The sequence below is a fragment of the Schistocerca nitens genome, chromosome 7 (genome assembly GCF_023898315.1).
Source record: "Schistocerca nitens isolate TAMUIC-IGC-003100 chromosome 7, iqSchNite1.1, whole genome shotgun sequence".
NCBI classification, from domain to species: Eukaryota; Metazoa; Arthropoda; class Insecta; order Orthoptera; family Acrididae; genus Schistocerca; species Schistocerca nitens.
In genome coordinates this window covers 224,369,410-224,390,197 of record NC_064620.1, presented here as the reverse complement: position 1 = coordinate 224,390,197, position 20,788 = coordinate 224,369,410, and positions in this window count along the sequence as shown.

Sequence of the window (20,788 nt, the reverse complement as noted above, 5' to 3'; positions counted from 1 at the left end):
CTGAAAGGCACACACTAATGGCTTTTTTTCCAGGCGTCTGTCGCGCAGCTGGTTGCCCACGACGCATTACGTGAAGGTGGTCACTTAACTTTCTTACCGCAATATTTACGACAGCAGTTTCCGCTACAGTGACAGTCTCATATAAAAATATTTCACAGGTCAAGAATTTGCGTTACAAATCTGTAGAAACAAAATCCTATTGATATAACAGTGTCCAAAAATTTTTCGTGGGCATTGTAATACATTCACGCATTTACATACATTTCATAACTCTTAAAGTACGATTCTTGTTTTCCAACAACCTTTTTCACAAACCAGAGTCCCTAACCACTACTCATTATTCCTTACCTTATTCGTCGACACTTCTTCAATATTTCATCATAACAGATACGTAGCATAATCAAATGGTTCAAATGGCTCTGAGCACTATGGGACTCAACTGCTGTGGTCATAAGTCCGTAGCATAATCAAATAACTCATATAGCATCAGCATATTGATCATAAACATACCGCAACAGCATAATACACATAGTCATCGTAATAATAACATCATAACACCTCAGTCAAATCTCAAAAACGTTGTAGCTTTCTGCAATAATGTCAAAACCTAAAAAAAATTCTCTGCTCATTTCAATAGTGTCATCTACCTCAAACGTAATTTAAAATCATGCTCCCTTACCAAATACAACATTCAAAGCTCTCATAGTATCACAATGGTTCCGAAAAAATATTAACAGTTCACAAAGTACAGACAAAATACAATTTCATAAGTGTGAAGTTACCCAACTGTGTAATTGCGTAAACATCTGTCACTGATGTAGTAAAATAAATATTTGTCTCTCTCCGTTAAATGATCAGATAGCTGTGTAATTCTGTGTTAGAGAAATATGGTACCGATGTGTAAAGTTGTATAAGCAAATACCATATTAGCTAGAGCTCCTTGTGCTTGCCAGACACATGTACACAAAGTAGGCGTGTACCCCCAGAGGATTAATGTAATTATACCCTCAGGTGTTACAGGTTACAGCAATGGAATGAAATGTATCACGGAAAACCTTTGTAATTCAAAAATCTTGAAAAATAAATGGTTCAAGCACAAAATTAATCACCCAAATGCGTGTCCTGTAGCACTAAATGTGCGTCTTGTTGTAAGATAATTCTGTGGAAGTGTCGTAGTTGTCGTCCTCTGTAAGCAAAGTTCTGCTGAAGGCAATGTACTTACCTCGTAATAAACGAAGTGAATTGCTTTGCGTATAGATATCTTAGTTATTACGCTTATTGCCGTGATGAAGGAAGTACTGTGCTGTAACGTATTGTTGTGCTACGGAAAAGGCTGTCTCATTGTAGCTATACCACAAAAGTTACTACTAAAACATGTTTTACTTTCCAGAATAATTCAGAAAAATTGTGCAGATATAAGACAGATACACCGCAAAAGCAACATTGTAAATTGTCACTCATTAGTAGCGTCGTGATAAAATCGTGTAGTTGTCACATAAACTAACCACTGTGTCATCTGGTATCTCACAGAAAGTACTTTAAATCCAGAATGTATTTTCAAGTAAACCAAAATGTTGCATTAAAATCTCATTAGCAGTACTGGTAAATGTTCTAAGTATGTGAGCCTTATAGTCGTTACGTGATCGTGCAACTAACAAGCAAGAATGTACACACACAGTAACACTGTGTCGTCTGTTCACTATAACAATGCACTCATAACTACTGTATAAATATGTATCCTAGGTTCTAGATTGGATAGTTAACTTCAAACACTGTTGCATGTTAACAGTTTCCAAGTCTAACAAAGCATACTAGTAATGTAAAGTGAAAAATTTTATGGCAAAGACTAAGTTAAAAAGCAGATTATCTCTCAGTAAGCGGCTTTATATGTGAAGTGTGGTGAAACCCTTCACTCTTCATAGTACTCAGAGTTTTAACATGAATGCTATTGTCATGCGGTATACGTCGGTAAAGAATACTGGAATTTTTCTCAAGGTTAGCGTCTATGTTATTTTTCTCTGAGCCAGCCAGCACACGTGGGTGCCTGCTGTCCGGATCATTGTCTGTTTCTTTGTTGGCGCGTGTCGTTATTGGGATTAGGAGACCTAACTTCTACAAATTCACCTTGACGAGAAGGCCCTGCCCTGTTGGAAGCTCGCCAGTTCTGATGGAATTCAGGTCTGTCGTTTTGTAGGTAGTTTACATAGTTTCTTGTTTGTCGGTCATGTGGTGGAGAATTTCTCCCGGAATCGTAACTGCGTGGTGGACTGTTGCGTCTGAAGTTATTCTGTCTCCCTTGATAATAATTATTTTGGTTCCCATATTGTCTGATTATATGATTGTCTCTGTCATATTCATTACTACGGAAATGCGATCTTTCTCTGTAACTATTACTTTGCCAGTGGTTGTCATACAGGTGGTGTCTCTTTTGGTCACGATTTACATTGTGAGAATAGCCTTGTCGTGTCCAGTTATTATTTCTTTCATCGCGGAATTGCGACGGATGTGACCTGTAATTGTTGTGTTCCTGTTTTCGCGTTCCGCAATTGTCAGTGTCAATTTATAATTCTTGTAAGAGTCCCTGAAAAGCTTCAATGTCGTCTTTGCAACGTCCTGCCAAAATAATGTGTCGTAAATGTTCAGGTAATTTGATTAAGCAAATGCGGATGAGTTCTGAGGGGCTGCATGGGTTTGACAGGTACTGATTCTTGTGCAACATGTCTTCAAAATATTTCACAAGACTGGAGAATTCAGATTGTTCGAAATGTTTCATCATTATGATGCTATGTTTTACTCGGTCTTCTGTAGCTTGAGACCAATATGCTGAGAGGAAGGCATGATAAAATTCTCCTTCACTGTGGCAATCGTGAATGACCGATCGCATTCTTACAGCTGGTTCATTCTCTAAATAGCCACACATAAATTCTAATCTGTGCTCTAATGACCAGTTGGGAGGAAACCAATGAGAGAATTGATGGAGCCATGCTTGTGGATGAATGTCGTTGCCAGAATTCTTAAATGTTTTGAATTTACGTGTAGTAATGAACAGCTTATAGTCAAAATCATCATGTCGGCGAGTCGCATGTCGGTCATTTTTACGTCGTTTCGGCGGTTCCATCTCAAAATTCGGTGTACCTTGCCAATTTCTTTCATAATTTCCAATGTGCCCTGAGTTATTATTTTGTGGCTGTTCCGTATTTCTATGTCCCTCTTCCCGTATTGGAATGCGAGTGTCCTCTGAAATACGTAATTCTTGTATTACCTGTGTCAGCTGATCTTGTACTTCCCGGATTTCTCTTTGGTGTTGCGTATTAATTTGATTCAGATTTTGTTTGAATTTCTTAATTTGTTCGCACTCTACTGTGTCATTCAGATTGTCATCTACCTTCGTAGATAATTATTTAGCTGATCCGAAAGTTCAACTACTTTCTCTGATAATGAACTAAATTCCTCCATGTGTCTTTCTGAACCAATTTTCAGAGTATCTACTGTGTCCTTTAAGTTTTCTTGAGTTTTTGCAAGTTGCGTAACCGAATCGGTAGATGCAACTGAGTCAATTTTAGCTTGCATGGTCTCATGATTTTGATGAACAATAGTTTGCAGTTCTTTTATGGCTCCTTCGTGATTCTGTAATGCATTTTCATGCCGCGAAAAAATAGGTTGGAAATGCTCAAAAATCTGTGTTTTTACGTCATTACAGACTTTTTGACATTTCGATTCAATGTTATGTAACTCAGTAGTTAAATCTTCACATGTTTGTTCAAGTGAGGTCTCTAACTTTTGAAGCTTTTGCTGTGTTTGTCTCTGATTTTGTTCCATTGTGTCTAACTTTTGAAGCTTTTGTCCCATTTGTTGCATTAATTGTAATAACAATGCAATGGTGTCTGAAACATGTTCCTCAGTGCTATTCGGCAATGCATTTGAACCGGCAATATTCGCAGTTTGAAAAGCAGAAAATGTGTCTTGACTTATTTGAGAAAACGGTGAGGACGCAAAACCTGTATCTACAGTATTTGCAAGATTGTGTCCTGTCATTTCGGATTCCTGAGGCAAGCTGTTGACGACCGATCGATCGATAATGCTTCCCTGTTCACTAATTGTTTCACTGTCTACACCATTGTTTGCAGACCGCTCCATTTCCCTATGTACAATTACCAAATTACTACATTGAACATTAGTTAATTCATTACTCGGTGGCGCTAACACACTGCTTTCGTCTTCACTGTCATTTCTCAGTTTACTTTGGAGCCTAGTATTACGTTTTTCACACGCCATTATTGTCACAATATTTCACACGATAACACAGAAGAGCACAATTTGAAGAGCAAAAATAAGAGAACACATTAACGTAGCACTGAAAATAATATCTCGTTAATTGCAAGCACAGCTGCGAAATACTTTATGCAGATCTACATGCATGCCACAACTGTTTTACTGTACAACAATGAAAAACTACAACTACAAAGGAAATTCTCTCTACAATTACGCGCTAGCAATAAACAAAAGCTACACTAATTACACAAACTACAGGAAAAAAATCAGAAGATTCCAGTGAGGTATCCTCGACTAAGGGTCGACATATGAAACGTCCCCATAGAAAAATTATACATGACTGTGCTTAAACTGACACACAATATTTTTAGCGCAACACAATCTGACTTTCAAAAATCCCTACAAAAAAAATGGCCCTGACTAACATTAACCTATACTTTTCACAAATCGCTTACCTCACAAAAATCTTGGTTACTCGAACTACTGCAATACAGCGAGCGCCACTACTGCCAGCTAAATAAAAGATTCAAACTACGGAAGGCACTAACTACTGTTAGGGATAGTTAGCAAATGAAAGATTTTAATAGAGAACAAACAATGTATTTACCCTAATAGTCATAATATATATAGCAGTTCATGACATCCAGTCTTACAAATTTCAAAAATTCCGCCATCTCTCTCCCCACATCCACCACTGCTGGCGGCTCACCTCCAACTGCGCAACGCTACGCGCTGTTAACATCCAGCTGCCGCTGCCCAACACAACAATGGCAGACAACAATGCAAACTAGCCACAGACTGCACACAGAACAGCCAGTGATTTTCATACAGAGCGCTGCATGGCGTTACCAATATAAGAACCTAAACAGCCTACTTACAAAAAGTACAGCGGTCTAGGGCCATCTATGTTGATCGCCAGTGTCCGACGCCCCACACAGTTGCACGAATTATTAAGACGCTAGTGCGGACAGGCTGCTTGAACGTCAAAAAGAGGACAAGAAAGAAGCCTGCAACTGACAGGGGATCAAGACGAAGAGGGTCCTAACTACGACGCTAAATTATTCCGCATCGTGGAAGAGACTTATTGCCAAGGAATGTGTAATCAATCAGACGAGTCTCATTCAAATCCTGCATCGACAGAATTTTCATCCCTATCATCTTTCACTACAACAGGCACTCGAAGACCATGATTTCGAACGTCGTACAGAATTTTGATAGTTTGTCCTTCAGCAATGGAGAGATCTAAGGTACGTATGTAGAACTGTAAGAGGATCCTAGCCAAGGCTCGACATACTTTACGTACCATGAATAATGGAGATGTAACCCTTGTGCGCAATTTCTGGTTAAGCCACCTCACAAGGACAATTATAAACTGAAAAATTATAGGGTCGCCACCAAGTCAAGCCCTTCCTAACAATTAAGAAAAGTCCGACCTGGAAATTATCAGTTTAATTAAATTAACAATTTAATTATAAGAATGCAGTTTTTCAAAGAAACTAACAAGTTGAAGAGCGTTGTATGTCGTATATCAATGAGCTTAATTAAATGTGATAATTTCTTAATTTTGAGACAGTACACCGTTCACTTAGATTTTTTTCCATTTTTGATGATTACAAGCAAGCAGATTAACTTAAAAATCAGGGAATAGACAATTAATTTGAAAACTGGCATCAATGAGAAATATAAAGGACGCAGAGATAATCTTTTGCGTAGCATATTTATTTCATTGCTGAATTTGATGCACATCCTATGAATACACACGACTGGTGCCTGACTAAAAAAGTTTAATTAAATAATTCGCAAAAAATTCTAGAATCGCGCAATTAAAAAGGAAAAACGCACAAAAGGGAAGTGGAACACAATAATTTAATCATTCAATCTACATACCCACGATTGTCCGAAAGGAACAAAGCAACTTCCACACTTTTAATTTCAACCACCCTCATCGCCGATTTTTAACTAAATATGCCACATTCCGAAAATACGTAACTACACACGCTTCAGTTCAGCTGAAGTACTTAAATGTGCCATGAATTTAACATTGGGAGGTTCTAATTCGACCTACTTCCTATCAGCAGAAACCTTCTCTAGGAGCTACGTACTCACCAACCGCTAGCTGCAGAGTCTCTTTCTCCACCGAGCTTCGCCTAACTACCGGTGCAACTGAAGCTACCAGAGGGCTAGGCTTCCGCCACCAACCTGACAGACAATCCAACCTCAGATTAAAAGGGGCAAATCTCTCTGTCCAGGTACTGGGATCCTAAGTTGGTCATCTTCTGCTACCCTCCAAACGAGAAGCAAACATCACCTGCTCCTAGCAGACGACAACCAACTAAGCGTCCCCCACAAAAGAAACCCGAAACCACTCGCAAAAACATTCAGTCACATCTACACACACATAGGGTATGATGAAGGGAAAAACGTAATAAATACAGGTCGTGATTTCCTATGGAACACAAAAAAATTAAACATAATATCATTTAATAAGCCTTAGTTTGATTGCTCAGTCTTTTTGGAAGGGTTAATAAATTAAACCGCCATCAGGCGGTGGACAGAATTGGATGCACAGAATCCAGTGAGACGAGCGTCTATGAAACGACTCCACAGAGACGTTTCCGAGGCGACCCAACTTTTTTTTTTTTTCAAACGTTTTCTGTTTACCTATGAAGCAAAGTTTACTAATCACGCTAATGTAAATTTTCATATATGCGCTATTGAGCGGGTGAAAATCCACGCTGACTTTGTCATGTGCGACACCAACGTCCGTGGAGCGTAAACGTTCGGTAAGACATCATACGAAATTACACTGTGGGACCTTACTTCATCTCAGGCGTCCTAAATGGACATTCAAAAGGATATTTTCTGAGAACATTCTGCCGGTTCTTCTGGAAGAGGTACCACTTGATATTCGGCAGTGCATGTGGATTCAACGCGACGGTTGCCTAGCTCACTCGTCCCGAGTTGCAACGCAAATACGGAGTGAGAACTTTCGTGGAGGTTAGATAGGACAAAATTCTATTGTCAAATGGCCTACGAGGTTCCCCGATTCGATTCCTCTTAATTTCTGTCTTTGGAAGCAATCAAAAATGTAGACTGTGACGAAGCACCAACTACGCAAGATGAAATGTGTCGTTGAATCGCCAGTGCATGCCCTACCATATCATCCACTGTAATTACATCTGTTCATTGTCCTTTCGAACACGTTCTTAAATAAACGATAAAGCCATTTTTGTGAAAAATAAATTTATGTTATGCGATTTGAGTGATTACGAATTCGCTGTTAGTAAATTATTTATTTCATTTACATGTGCACGAGACTTCATTGCAATGTCAAATAAGTCGACAGAGTGTATTGTGCGTAACTGGTAACACAGTCATTAGGCTCTTACGTTCAACATGAAACGACATTTCGTTAAGAAGAATATGTACACTCCTGGAAATTGAAATAAGAACACCGTGAATTCATTGTCCCAGGAAGGGGAAACTTTAGTGACACATTCCTGGGGTCAGATACATCACATGATCACACCGACAGAACCACAGGCACATAGACACAGGCAACAGAGCATGCACAATGTCGGCACTAGTACAGTGTATATCCACCTTTCGCAGCAATGCAGGCTGCTATTCTCCCATGGAGACGATCGTAGAGATGCTGGATGTAGTCCTGTGGAACGTCTTGCCATGCCATTTCCACCTGGCGCCTCAGTTGGACCAGCGTTCGTGCTGGACGTGCAGACCGCGTGAGACGACGCTTCATCCAGTCCCAAACATGCTCAATGGGGGACAGATCCGGAGATCTTGCTGGCTAGGGTAGTTGACTTACACCTTCTAGAGCACGTTGGGTGGCACGGGATACATGCGGACGTGCATTGTCCTGTTGGAACAGCAAGTTCCCTTGCCGGTCTAGGAATGGTAGAACGATGGGTTCGATGACGGTTTGGATGTACCGTGCACTATTCAGTGTCCCCTCGACGATCACCAATGGTGTTCGGCCAGTGTAGGAGATCGCTCCCCACACCATGATGCCGGGTGTTGGCCCTGTGTGCCTCGGTCGTATGCAGTCCTGATTGTGGCGCTCACCTGCACGGCGCCAAACACGCATACGACCATCGTTGGCACCAAGGCAGAAGCGACTCTTATCGCTGAAGACGACACGTCTCCATTCGTCCCTCCATTCACGCCTGTCGCGACACCACTGGAGGCGGGCTGCACGATGTTGGGGCGTGAGCGGAAGACGGCCTAACGGTGTGCGGGACCGTAGCCCAGCTTCATGGAGACGGTTGCGAATGGTCCTCGCCGATACCCCAGGAGCAACAGTGTCCCTAATTTGCTGGGAAGTGGCGGTGCGGTCCCCTACGGCACTGCGTAGGATCCTACGGTCTTGGCGTGCATCCGTGCGTCGCTGCGGTCCGGTCCCAGGTCGACGGGCACGTACACCTTCCGCCGACCACTGGCGACAACATCGATGTACTGTGGAGACCTCACGCCCCACGTGTTGAGCAATTCGGCGGTACGTCCACCCGGCCTCCCGCATGCCCACTATACGCCCTCGCTCAAAGTCCGTCAACTGCACATACGGTTCACGTCCACGCTGTCGCGGCATGCTACCAATGTTAAAGACTGCGATGGAGCTCCGTATGCCGCGGCAAACTGGCTGACACTGACGGCGGCGGTGCACAAATGCTGCGCAGCTAGCGCCATTCGACGGCCAACACCGCGGTTCCTGGTGTGTCCGCTGTGCCGTGCGTGTGATCATTGCTTGTACAGCCCTCTCGCAGTGTCCGGAGCAAGTATGGTGGGTCTGACACACCGGTGTCAATGTGTTCTTTTTTCCATTTCCAGGAGTGTATTTTGCAATGTGCAGGTAGTCACCAAAGTATTTTTGGTAAAACGTACAGTTCAGTGAATGTATCCCATATGATATAATTTAGAGCAGTGTAGATAAGAGTCAGCTGTCCGACAGCATGTATTTTACTTCCAAGCACACAGCCACATACAGGAAAAGATAGGTCAAATCTTCCTTCTAACATTCAGATATTTCAGACAGTGGTTGCTTTTTGTAGCATATAAGACCTCATTATTTTTTAATAATGAGCAGTTGGTTTCTCTGTTTCAGTTCACATAAATCTGGGAGGATACACAAATGTAAAATTGGTTTCCCCAGCCCTTTGTGAAACGCTAGAGTCTAGCCTATATCGCATTTCCATATATAACATTCGTAGGTGAACCTGAATCTAGGGCATAAATTGGTTCAAGGGGGAATAAAGCTTTATTCTCGTAATGCGGTGCTACCTTACGGTATACAACTGCGCAGCCTGGCCCGAGATGCCTGCTTGGCAGGGTTTGCACCGAAAATGCCGTTTCCGGCCACCGCACTCTTACATTCTAGGGTAATTCTCGAATTTTTGTTAAAGGTTTCAACGGCAACATTAATAAATGCTACAGCATTGTAATTTTGTCTTCTAAAGAGATATCCCCCCCCCCCCCCCCATGAACCATGGACCTTGCCGTTGGTGGGGAGGCTTGCGTGCCTCAGCGATACAGATGGCCGTACCGTAGGTGCAACCACAACGGAGGGGTATCTGTTGAGAGGCCAGACAAACGTGTGGTTCCTGAAGAGGGGCAGCAGCCTTTTCAGTAGTTGCAGGGGCAACAGTCTGGATGATTGACTGATCTGGCCTTGTAACATTAACCAAAACGGCCTTGCTGTGCTGGTACTGCGAACGGCTGAAAGCAAGGGGAAACTACAGCCGTAATTTTTCCCGAGGACATGCAGCTTTACTGTATGATTAAATGATGATGGCGTCCTCTTGGGTAAAATATTCCGGAGGTAAAATAGTCCCCCATTCGGATCTCCGGGCGGGGACTACTCTAGAGGACGTCGTTATCAGGAGAAAGAAAACTGGCGTTCTACGGATCGGAGCGTGGAATGTCAGATCCCTTAATCGGGCAGGTAGGTTAGAAAATTTAAAAAGGGAAATGGAGAGGTTAAAGTTAGATATAGTGGGAATTAGTGAAGTTCGGTGGCAGGAGGAACAAGACTTTTGGTCAGGTGAATACAGGGTTATAAATACAAATTCAAATAGAGGTAATGCAGGAGTAGGTTTAATAATGAATAAAAAAATAGGCGTGCGGGTAAGCTACTACAAACAGCATAGTGAACGCATTATTGTGGCCAAGACAGACACAAAGCCCATGCCTACTACAGTAGTACAAGTTTATATGCCAACTAGCTCTGCAGATGATGAAGAAATTGATGAAATGTATGACGAGATAAAAGAAATTATTCAGGTAGTGAAGGGAGACGAAAATTTAATAGTCATGGGTGACTGGAATTCGTCAGTAGGAAAAGGGAGAGAAGGAAACATAGTAGGTGAATATGGATTGGGGGGAAGAAATGAAAGAGGAAGCCGCCTTGTAGAATTTTTCACAGAGCATAACTTAATCATAGCTAACACTTGGTTCAAGAATCATAAAAGAAGGTTGTGTACCTGGAAGAATCCTGGAGGTACTAAAAGGTATCAGATAGATTATATAATGGTAAGACAGAGATTTAGGAACCAGGTTTTAAATTGTAAGACATTTCCATGGGCAGATGTGGATTCTGACCACAATCTATTGGTTATGAACTGCAGATTGAAACTGAAGAAACTGCAAAAAGGTGGGAATTTAAGGAGATGGGACCTGGATAAACTGAAAGAACCAGAGGTTGTAGAGAGTTTCAGGGAGAGCATAAGGGAACAATTGACAGGAATGGGGGAAAGAAATACAGTAGAAGAAGAATGGGTAGCTCTGAGGGATGAAGTAGTGAAGGCAGCAGAGGATCAAGTAGGTAAAAAGACGAGGGCTAATAGAAATCCTTGGGTAACAGAAGAAATATTGAATTTAATTGATGAAAGGAGAAAATATAAAAATGCAGTAAATGAAGCAGGCAAAAAGGAATACAAACGTCTCAAAAATGAGATCGACAGGAAGTGCAAAATGGCTAAGCAGGGATGGCTAGAGGAGAAATGTAAGGATGTAGAGGCTTGTCTCACTAGGGGTAAGATAGATACTGCCTATAGGAAAATTAAAGCGACCTTTGGAGAGAAGAGAACCACTTGTATGAATATCAAGAGCTTTGATGGCAACCCAGTTCTAAGCAAAGAAGGGAAGGCAGAAAAGTGGAAGGAGTATATAAAGGGTTTATACAAGGGCGATGTACTTGAGGACAATATTATGGAAATGGAAGAGGAGGTAGATGAAGATGAAATGGGAGATAAGATACTGCGTGAAGAGTTTGACAGAGCACTGAAAGACCTGAGTCGAAACAAGGCCCCGGGAGTAGACAACATTCCATTAGAACTACTGATGGCCTTGGGAGAGCCAGTCATGACAAAACTCTACCATCTGGTGAGCAAGATGTATGAGACAGGCGAAATACCCACAGACTTCAAGAAGAATATAATAATTCCAATCCCAAAGAAAGCAGGTGTTGACAGATGTGAAAATTACCGAACTATCAGTTTAATAAGTCACAGCTGCAAAATACTAACGCGAATTCTTTACAGACGAATGGAAAAACTAGTAGAAGCGGACCTCGGGGAAGATCAGTTTGGATTCCGTAGAAATGTTGGAACACGTGAGGCAATACTAACCTTACGACTTATCTTAGAAGAAAGATTAAGAAAAGGCAAACCTACGTTTCTAGCATTTGTAGACTTAGAGAAAGCTTTTGACAACGTTAACTGGAATACTCTCTTTCAAATTCTGAAGGTGGTAGGGGTAAAATACAGGGAGCGAAAGGCTATTTACAATTTGTACAGAAACCAGATGGCAGTTATAAGAGTCGAGGGGCATGAAAGGGAAGCAGTGGTTGGGAAGGGAGTGAGACAGGGTTGTAGCCTCTCCCCGATGCTATTCAATCTGTATATTGAGCAAGCAGTAAAGGAAACAAAAGAAAAGTTCGGAGTAGGTATTAAAATTCATGGAGAAGAAGTAAAAACTTTGAGGTTCGCCGATGACATTGTAATTCTGTCAGAGACAGCAAAGGACTTGGAAGAGCAGTTGAACGGAATGGACAGTGTCTTGAAAGGAGGATCTAAGATTATCATCAACAAAAGCAAAACGAGGATAATGGAATGTAGTCAAATTAAATCGGGTGATGCTGAGGGGTTTAGATTAGGAAATGAGACACTTAAAGTAGTAAAGGAGTTTTGCTATTTAGGGAGTAAAATAACTGATGATGGTCGAAGTAGAGAGGATATAAAATGTAGACTGGCAATAGCAAGGAAATCGTTTCTGAAGAAGAGAAATTTGTTAACACCGAGTATAGATGTGAGGAAGTCGTTTCTGAAAGTATTTGTATGGAGTGTAGCCATGTATGGAAGTGAAACATGGACGATAACCAGTTTGGACAAGAAGAGAATAGAAGTTTTCGAAATGTGGTGCTACAGCTGAATGCTGAAGATAAGGTGGGTAGATCACGTAACTAATGAGGAGGTATTGAATAGGATTGGGGAGAAGAGGAGTTTGTGGCACAACTTGACTAGAAGAAGGGATCGGTTGGTAGGACATGTTTTGAGGCATCAAGGAATCACAAATTTAGCGTTGGAGGGCAGCGTGGAGGGTAAAAATCGTAGAGGGAGACCAAGAGATGAATACACTAAGCAGATTCAGAAGGATGTAGGTTGCAGTTGGTACTGGGAGATGAAGAAGCTTGCACAGGATAGAGTAGCATGGAGAGCTGCATCAAACCAGCCTCAGGACTGAAGACCACAACAACAACAACAAGAGATATCGAATGCAGTTATAAAGAGTTTACGGTTCCATTTAAAAAACGTACTTGCGTCAATATCTCCGCTGACAACAGCGCTAAAAACATAAACCAAACAAAAACATACGTGCCCCTCCACGCTCTAACATTTGCGGAAAACCGCGTTTCGATGTGTGTTACCGTTCACGAAATAAAAGGGATGTTACGTGTTACGTGTAATACAGTAGCACAAATAAACATTTTGTTTACATTGTTAATCTGGTTTCGTTTTCTGAATTACAGTAATTACTACGTAATTAGATGCTGTTATGTTAGCAACAGTACTTTAGCGACAGTATGATAAACATAGTTGTTACAGGTTTCAAACATAATACACTGAAGAGCCAGAGAAACTGTTACACCTGCGTAATATCGTGTAGGACCCCGCAGTATCCTGCAGGGATGTCCATAAATGCCGGACGGAGTGGCCGATCGGTTCTAGGCGCTATAGTCTGGAGCCGCGCGACTGCTACGGTCGCAGGTTCGAATCCTGCCTCGGGCATGGATGTGTGTGATGTCCTTAGGTTAGTTGGGTTTAAGTAGTTCTAAGTTATAGGGGACTGATGACCTCAGCTGTTAAGTCTCATAGTGCTCAGAGCCATTTGAACCTTTTTGTCCATAAATCCGTAAGAGTACGAGGAGGTGGAGATCTCATCTGAATAGCACGTTGCAAGGCATCCCAGGTATGCTCAATAATGTTCATGTCTGCGTAGTTTGGTGGCCAGTGGAAGGGTTTCAACTCAGAATAGAGTTCCTGGAGCCACTTCGTACCAACTCTGGACGTGTGGGGTGTCGTATTGTTCTGCTGGAATTGCTCAAGTCCGTCGGAATGCACAATGGACATGAATGGGTGCACTTGATCAGACAGGGTGCTTACGTACGTGTCACCTGTCAGAGTCGTACGTAGACATATCAGGTGTCCCATATCACTCCAACTACACACGCCCCACACCATTACGGAGCCTCCACCAGCTTGAACAGTCCGCTGCTGACATGCAGGGTCCATGGAGTCTTGAGTTTGTCTCCATGCCCGTACAAGTCTGTCCTCTCGACACAATCTGAAACGAGACTCGTTCGATCTGGCAACATGTTTCCAGTCGTCAACAGTTGAATGTCGGTGTTGACAGGCCCAGGCCCGGCGGGGTCAGAGATTTTCTCTGCCTCGTGATGACTGGGTGTTGTGTGACGTCCTTAGGTTAGTTAGGTTTAAGTAGTTCTAAGTTCTAGGGGACTGATAACCATAGCTGTTAAGTCCCATAGTGCTCAGAGCCATTTGAACCATCTGACATGCCCAGGCGAGACGTAAAGCTTTGTGTCGTGCAGTCATCAAGAGTATACGAGTGGGCCTCCGGATCCGAAAGTCCATATCGATGGTTTTTCGTTGAATGGTTCGCACGCTGACATTTGTTGATGGCCCAGCATTGCGATTTGCGGAAGGATTGCACTTCTGTGACGTTGAACGATTCTCTTCAGTCGTTCCTGCAGAATCTTTTTCCGGGCGCAGTGATGTCGGAGATTTGATGTTTTACCGGATTCCTGATATTTACAGTACACTCGTGAAATGGTCATATGTGAAAATCCCCACTTCATCGCCGATTATAACACGTTCAAACTCACTTAAATCTTGAGAATCTGCCATTATACCAGCAGTAACCGATCTAACAACTGCGCCGGACACTTGTTGTCTTATTCTGTATAGGCGTTGCCAACCGCAGCGCCGTATTCTGCATGTTTACACGTCTCTGTATTTGAATACGCATGCCTATACCAGTTTCTTTGGCGCCATTACAGTATATTTATTATCTCTTTTGTTACTCGATTGTTCGTAAATGAAAAGTTGCAATTGCAACTAAATGAATCGACAATACGTGTTCCTTCCAATGGATGGAAGTAATATTAGCGAGTATTTCGACATGAAGTTGTTGAAAATTAAAGTAAAGAGCTCAAAAGGCGAAATTACATGTATGAGTCCTACGTAACTACATAACAGTTAATCGTGCAATCCAAATTAGCTTCGAAATCGTATGAAAAATGAGCTGTTAAGCTTCATACTGTTTCCTAAGAATGTCAATACTTCTGAGGGGATCCCATGTAATCATGGCCGGTTCGCGGGATTTTACTGCCAACCCCCCCCCCCCCCCCCCCCCCTCCTCCGGCCAGACCGCTCCTTGCTCTTTACACACAGTCAACTTTTTTCTCAATGTCATTCATACATGGTGTCTTATTTTCACGTGTCACACTTACTCATCCGTCTTTTTGGCTTGAATACGTATTTAAGACCAGAGCCAAGTAAGGGGCACCAGTCACTGAAACAGAAATGAAACGTGTGCAGTGTAACACATTTTGATTTATAACATCAAAATCAATTATTCAACCAAAATTATTTATGTCACTCTCAGAACATATAACTAAAATGTGTTCACTCTTTCTCGTTCCCTGAGCAGGGGTGAGCGTGCGTGGCGAATCTGTGATAGATAAGATCTTTCAACATCGCAGCGCGTCAGCAATCGTTGATTAATACATTAAAAAACTAGAAACCCGAGGTGGGTTTCTAGTTTTTTAATAAACTTGTGATAGATCTTATTTTGATTTTGCCACGAAGTATACAGGGTGATATTTCGCACCATGTAGAAATTCTAAGGACTGATCGATGAGAGGATACGGAGCAAGAAAGGTCTAATGAACTTATGTCCGTAAATGCATGGTTTCCATGCTAGAGGCCATTTAATCACTCATACGTTGTTACTTCTGCCAGTACCGCGAAAGGCAAAGGTCCCGAGTTCGAGTCTCGGTCCGGCACACTATTTCAATCTGCCAGGAAGATTCGTATCAGCGCACACTCCGCTGCGGAGTGAAAATCTCATTCTGGAAACATCTCCCAGGCTGTGGCTAAGCCATGTTTCCGCAATATCCTTTCTTTCAGGAGTGCTAGTTCTGCAAGGTTCACAGGAGAGCTTCTGTAAAGTTTGGAAGGTAGGAGATGAGGTACTGGCAGGAGTTAAGCTGTGAAGATGGGGCGTGAGTCGTGTTTAGGTAGCTCAGATGGTAGAGCACTTGCCCGCGAAAGGCAAAGGTCCCGAGTTCGAGTCTCGGTCCGGCACACAGTTTTAATCTGCCAGGAAGTTTCATATCAGCGCACACTCCGCTGCAGAGTGAAAATCTCATTCTGGTATACAATTAATAGTTTCGTCCGATTGTCAAGTATGACCTCTACTCATACTATTAAGCAGGAACTATCTAATTCAGTTTCACTGCAAGGTAAACTACATCTGACAGCAATAAATACTCCCCCACCAACTGTATTTATTCTATCCTTTCTGAACACTGTTAGGTCGTTTGAAAAAATTTCAGCTGAACTTATTTTCGCCTTTGCCAGCTTTCTGTACCTATAACTATTTGAGATTCAGTGCTTTCTATTTCTGTCAAACCGTCTTCGCAAATATAAAAGAGACTCTCCACAATGCAAATATATGAGTTATCACAAGAGTTTTGTTTAAGCACTGACTGGTCGTGCGGTAGCGTTCTCGCTTCCCGCGCCCGGGTTCCCGGGTTCGATTCCCGGCGGGGTCAGGGATTTTCTCTGCCTCGTGATGACTGGGTGTTGTGTGATGTCCTTAGGTTAGTTAGGTTTAAGTAGTTCTAAGTTCTAGGGGACTGATGACCACAGATGTTAAGTCCCATAGTGCTCAGAGCCATTTGAACCATTTAGCACTGATGCATCTTTGCAGGATCTGAGGGAAAGCCTATTCCAAATCACTGAGACAGATGGACAACAAAAACCCAAGATTGTTCTTTTTACGAGTAGAACTCTTACTGAATGTGAGCGATCATATTCAGTAAGAGAGCTTGGGGCTCACCCCATAGTCTGGGCTTTTAAGAAACTCGGATATTATTTGTGGGGAAAACACACCAAAGTTTTCTGTGACCATGAAGTGCTTTCTTTTCCCTTGACATGAAAACTGCTGTCCAGAAAATAGCTAGATGGTGTTTTTATTTGCCAGAATTTAGTTTCAAGGTAGTGTACGTCGAAGGTACACAGAACGTAATTGCTGACACCTTTTCGAGGCTACCCCAAGGGTTAAATAAATTTTTAAAACTCACCAAACAAAACTCTGAACTCCGCATCCCACTTATGCAAGACAAAACATAACAACTCCATCACGTAAAAATTTGCAATAGCCTGGAGCAATTGCAATATCCACGCTGGAAAAAGGTATGACTCAAACTACGTGAAGCAGATGAGGATAATAACTTAAAAATTTTTATGCTATTTATAAAGGAGTACTGTTTCACTGAAGTACATCTATTTTTACCTGCAAAGTTTGTAAATGAATTCATTATTTACACTCAGGATGTATGGGATCATTATGGTGTTTTTAAATGCACCGATAAGATAAACATGTACTGCTACTTACTCAACAAGCGGCGCCGAATTCTCCACCTAATTCGAAAATGTACTACATGTCAGAAGACCAAACACTCCAACAAATCAAAATTAACTGAACTACATCCAATAGTTCCCACAACACCTTTAAAATTAGTATCATACGATGCTGCCGGTCCTTATACAAAAGCAAAAGAGAGCCCTAAGTGTGTAATTGGCTAATATGATTATATATGACGGTAGTATCTGTTCCCGAAAGAACAGTTACCGTGGATGACCATGCAGCTTTGCTAGAAATGAAATGATAATTAAATGGACACCCTAGCTGCAAACAGGCGTTGATGTACTTCATTGGGGACCTCCTGCTTACATGGCAGACGCTCTATCCATCTGAGCCACCGCGGGCACAGAGGATAGTGCGGACTTATCACTTGCACGCTCCCCGTGAGATCCACATTCCCAACATGTCCACACCACTACATCTATTAGGCGCACTACGAATGTAGTGGTGTGGACATGTTGGGAATGTGGATCTCACGGGGAGCGTGCAAGGGATAGGTCCCTGCAGACGCACTATCCTCTGTGCCCGCGGTGACAGATGGCGCCGGCACGGTAGCTCAGCGTGTTCGGTCAGAGAGCCGGTTGGCCTCTGTAATAAAAAACTGAGTGGAAGGATCAACCACCGAACTTGAACAGGATGACTTGCGACGTCCACAACGAAAAAATAAATAAATAAATAAAAAAAGAAGAAAAAAAAATAAAAAAGAAAAAAAATGGATAGAGCGTCTGCCATGTAAACAGGAGATCCCGGGTTCGAGTCCCGGTCGGGGCACACATTTTCAACATGTCCCCAATGAAGTACATCAACGCCTGTTTGCAGCTAGGGTGTCCATTTAATTATCATTTCGTGACTAATATGATGTTTTTTTTTCTAAGTGTGTTAAGTTGTATGCAGTGAGGCCAGTGACCACAGTTTCTGTTATTAGAAAAATTACAGATGACTATCTCCCGAGAGTAGGGAAGCCGCAGATACAGTTTAACTGGTAATGCATCGTACTTCACAGGTAACAGATGGGAGGAATTCACGACCGCTAATAAAATAAAACACATACTCGCATCACGATTTCATACCATAGCAAACCCCATAATAAGGGTGTTTAAGGAATCTATTAGATCTGTACGCTGCTACACACTAAAGAAACATACAAAATGGCTCGAATTCGTCTCACCATTTCAGCAAATAATTAATAACTTACCACATAATTCGACAGGTTTTATACCAGCTGAGTTAATGTTTAAGAAATGAGAAATGGACGAGTGGGAGAGACCACTATCTAAAGTACCCAAGGAAGATATGTCATTTGAATAAAAAATATGCCAAGCCTTGATTAATCCCAGAGAAAAGCCCGAGTATAAAGACAAAAGTCTTCCCACAAAAGACTATGGTGTACTGTACAATTCCATATAGGACAAGAAGTAGTGTTGTGAATGAATCCAAAGCCTTCCAAAGACGGAAAACTTAACCGCAAATGGCAACTTTTATACACTGGCCCATTTGCAATTACACTAATCCCTCATCCAGGATCATGTAAACTAGCTCACCCTATAAATGAGAAATACAAGGGTCATTATCCACACAATGATCTAAAGGAATATGTACATGGAATGGAGCTGACAAAAGGTTAAACCGACTCATGAAGTTATTGTACTACGTTATTGTGCTCAAGCGCAGTGAAAATATTTCACTATAAATTATGAAAAATGTTCACTTGGTTCTGGGATAAGTTTCTCTATTGTTACTTATATTTGTGTAAACAGAAATACGGTAAGCCATTCGTTATTTAAAATTTTGTTTCTGGACAACGCTGATGTGAAATACGTAATAAGCTGAATTTAATCACCGTGATGCGAATTCACTACTAAAATGTATACACCTTCAACCACAAACTGATAAATGTGTCAGGGAAAAATTTATGATGTAGCATTGTGAGAGACGCAACGTGTAACTGCAGTAGAAAGCTCTGTCACAGGACGGGGTTAACGGCGCATGCGTGTAGGCAAAACGAGTCCAACACACTACTCAACACGCCAGACAGCTAACACCAAGAAGAATATACCCGAAAGTTTATGAATATAAACTGATTACTGAAATAAATATTAAGATCTATACTGTAATAATAAAATAAATATAAGGAAAGAGAACTGAGATAAGGAAATATTTGCATGGAAGAAAGAAACATGAACTACATATATACATATAATAGTACACAGGAGCTATATCCCGCAGTGAAAAGCATACATTAAGTACAATTATAACAGGGACTTTTAAGCAAATGACCTTAATAAATTTGTATGACGCAACGATGTTAAAATTTTATCTATAGTGCTGCAAACACTGGGCAAATAGTTTGTTACAAAACACAAGGAAGTGTTCACAGAGTAATGGTGCCTTTACTGCATCATATCTCAAAGCTACCCAATCGTCTTTTATTGTGTTCCTTTCTCCTGTTTCACTCAATATCTGTCTAATGCCCCCTTTGACACCTTCAGCAACTTCTGTTTCTTTCAATTTATCTAAATCTCACCTTCTTAATTTCCTACACGTTTGCAATTTCTTCAGTTGTAATATGCAATAATTGTGTGTAGAGTCCACATCCATTTCTGGAAATGTTTTGCAGCTTAAAATCTTGTTTCGAAATATCTGTCTTACGATTATATAATCTATCTGAAACCTTACGATGTTTACAGTTCTCTTCCACATACACAACTTCTCTCATGATTCTTGAACCAAGTTTTAGCAATGATGTGCAAAATTCTGTCAGGCTGCTTCCCATTAGGGCTACATTCCTTTCCCACAGTCGACGTTCTCTTACCACTTTTCCTTCTCTTCATTTTCCTGCTGTCGAATTCCTGTGCTTCACCACAATTAAATTTTCGTAATGACTCGAAGTTCTTCAAATTCTAACTGAAAGTGACGGCGTTTCTGAACCGATTCCCATCAACTGAATGACATAGCGATCGAAATTGTTTAATTATTCAACAAAATTGACTTTAATCTGTTAACAGGTCATGTACTTCTACTGACAACTGTGACATAGTCGGAACTACCCTCTGTAAAGCATTTCAGAATGGTCTGCAAAGCTTGGGTGTAGATGTTGACACTACTCTGTGTGGACAGCTACAGGCAAAGTCCAAAGGATTCATACCTTTAACAGCTGCCCAACTAATTAAATAAATTTCATCCACTTTTTTGCGGGACGTAAGTCCTTAGCAAGCATTTCCTAAGGAATCTCTTACATGTGTCATGACGAAGGTTAGAGTACCGCACTATTACT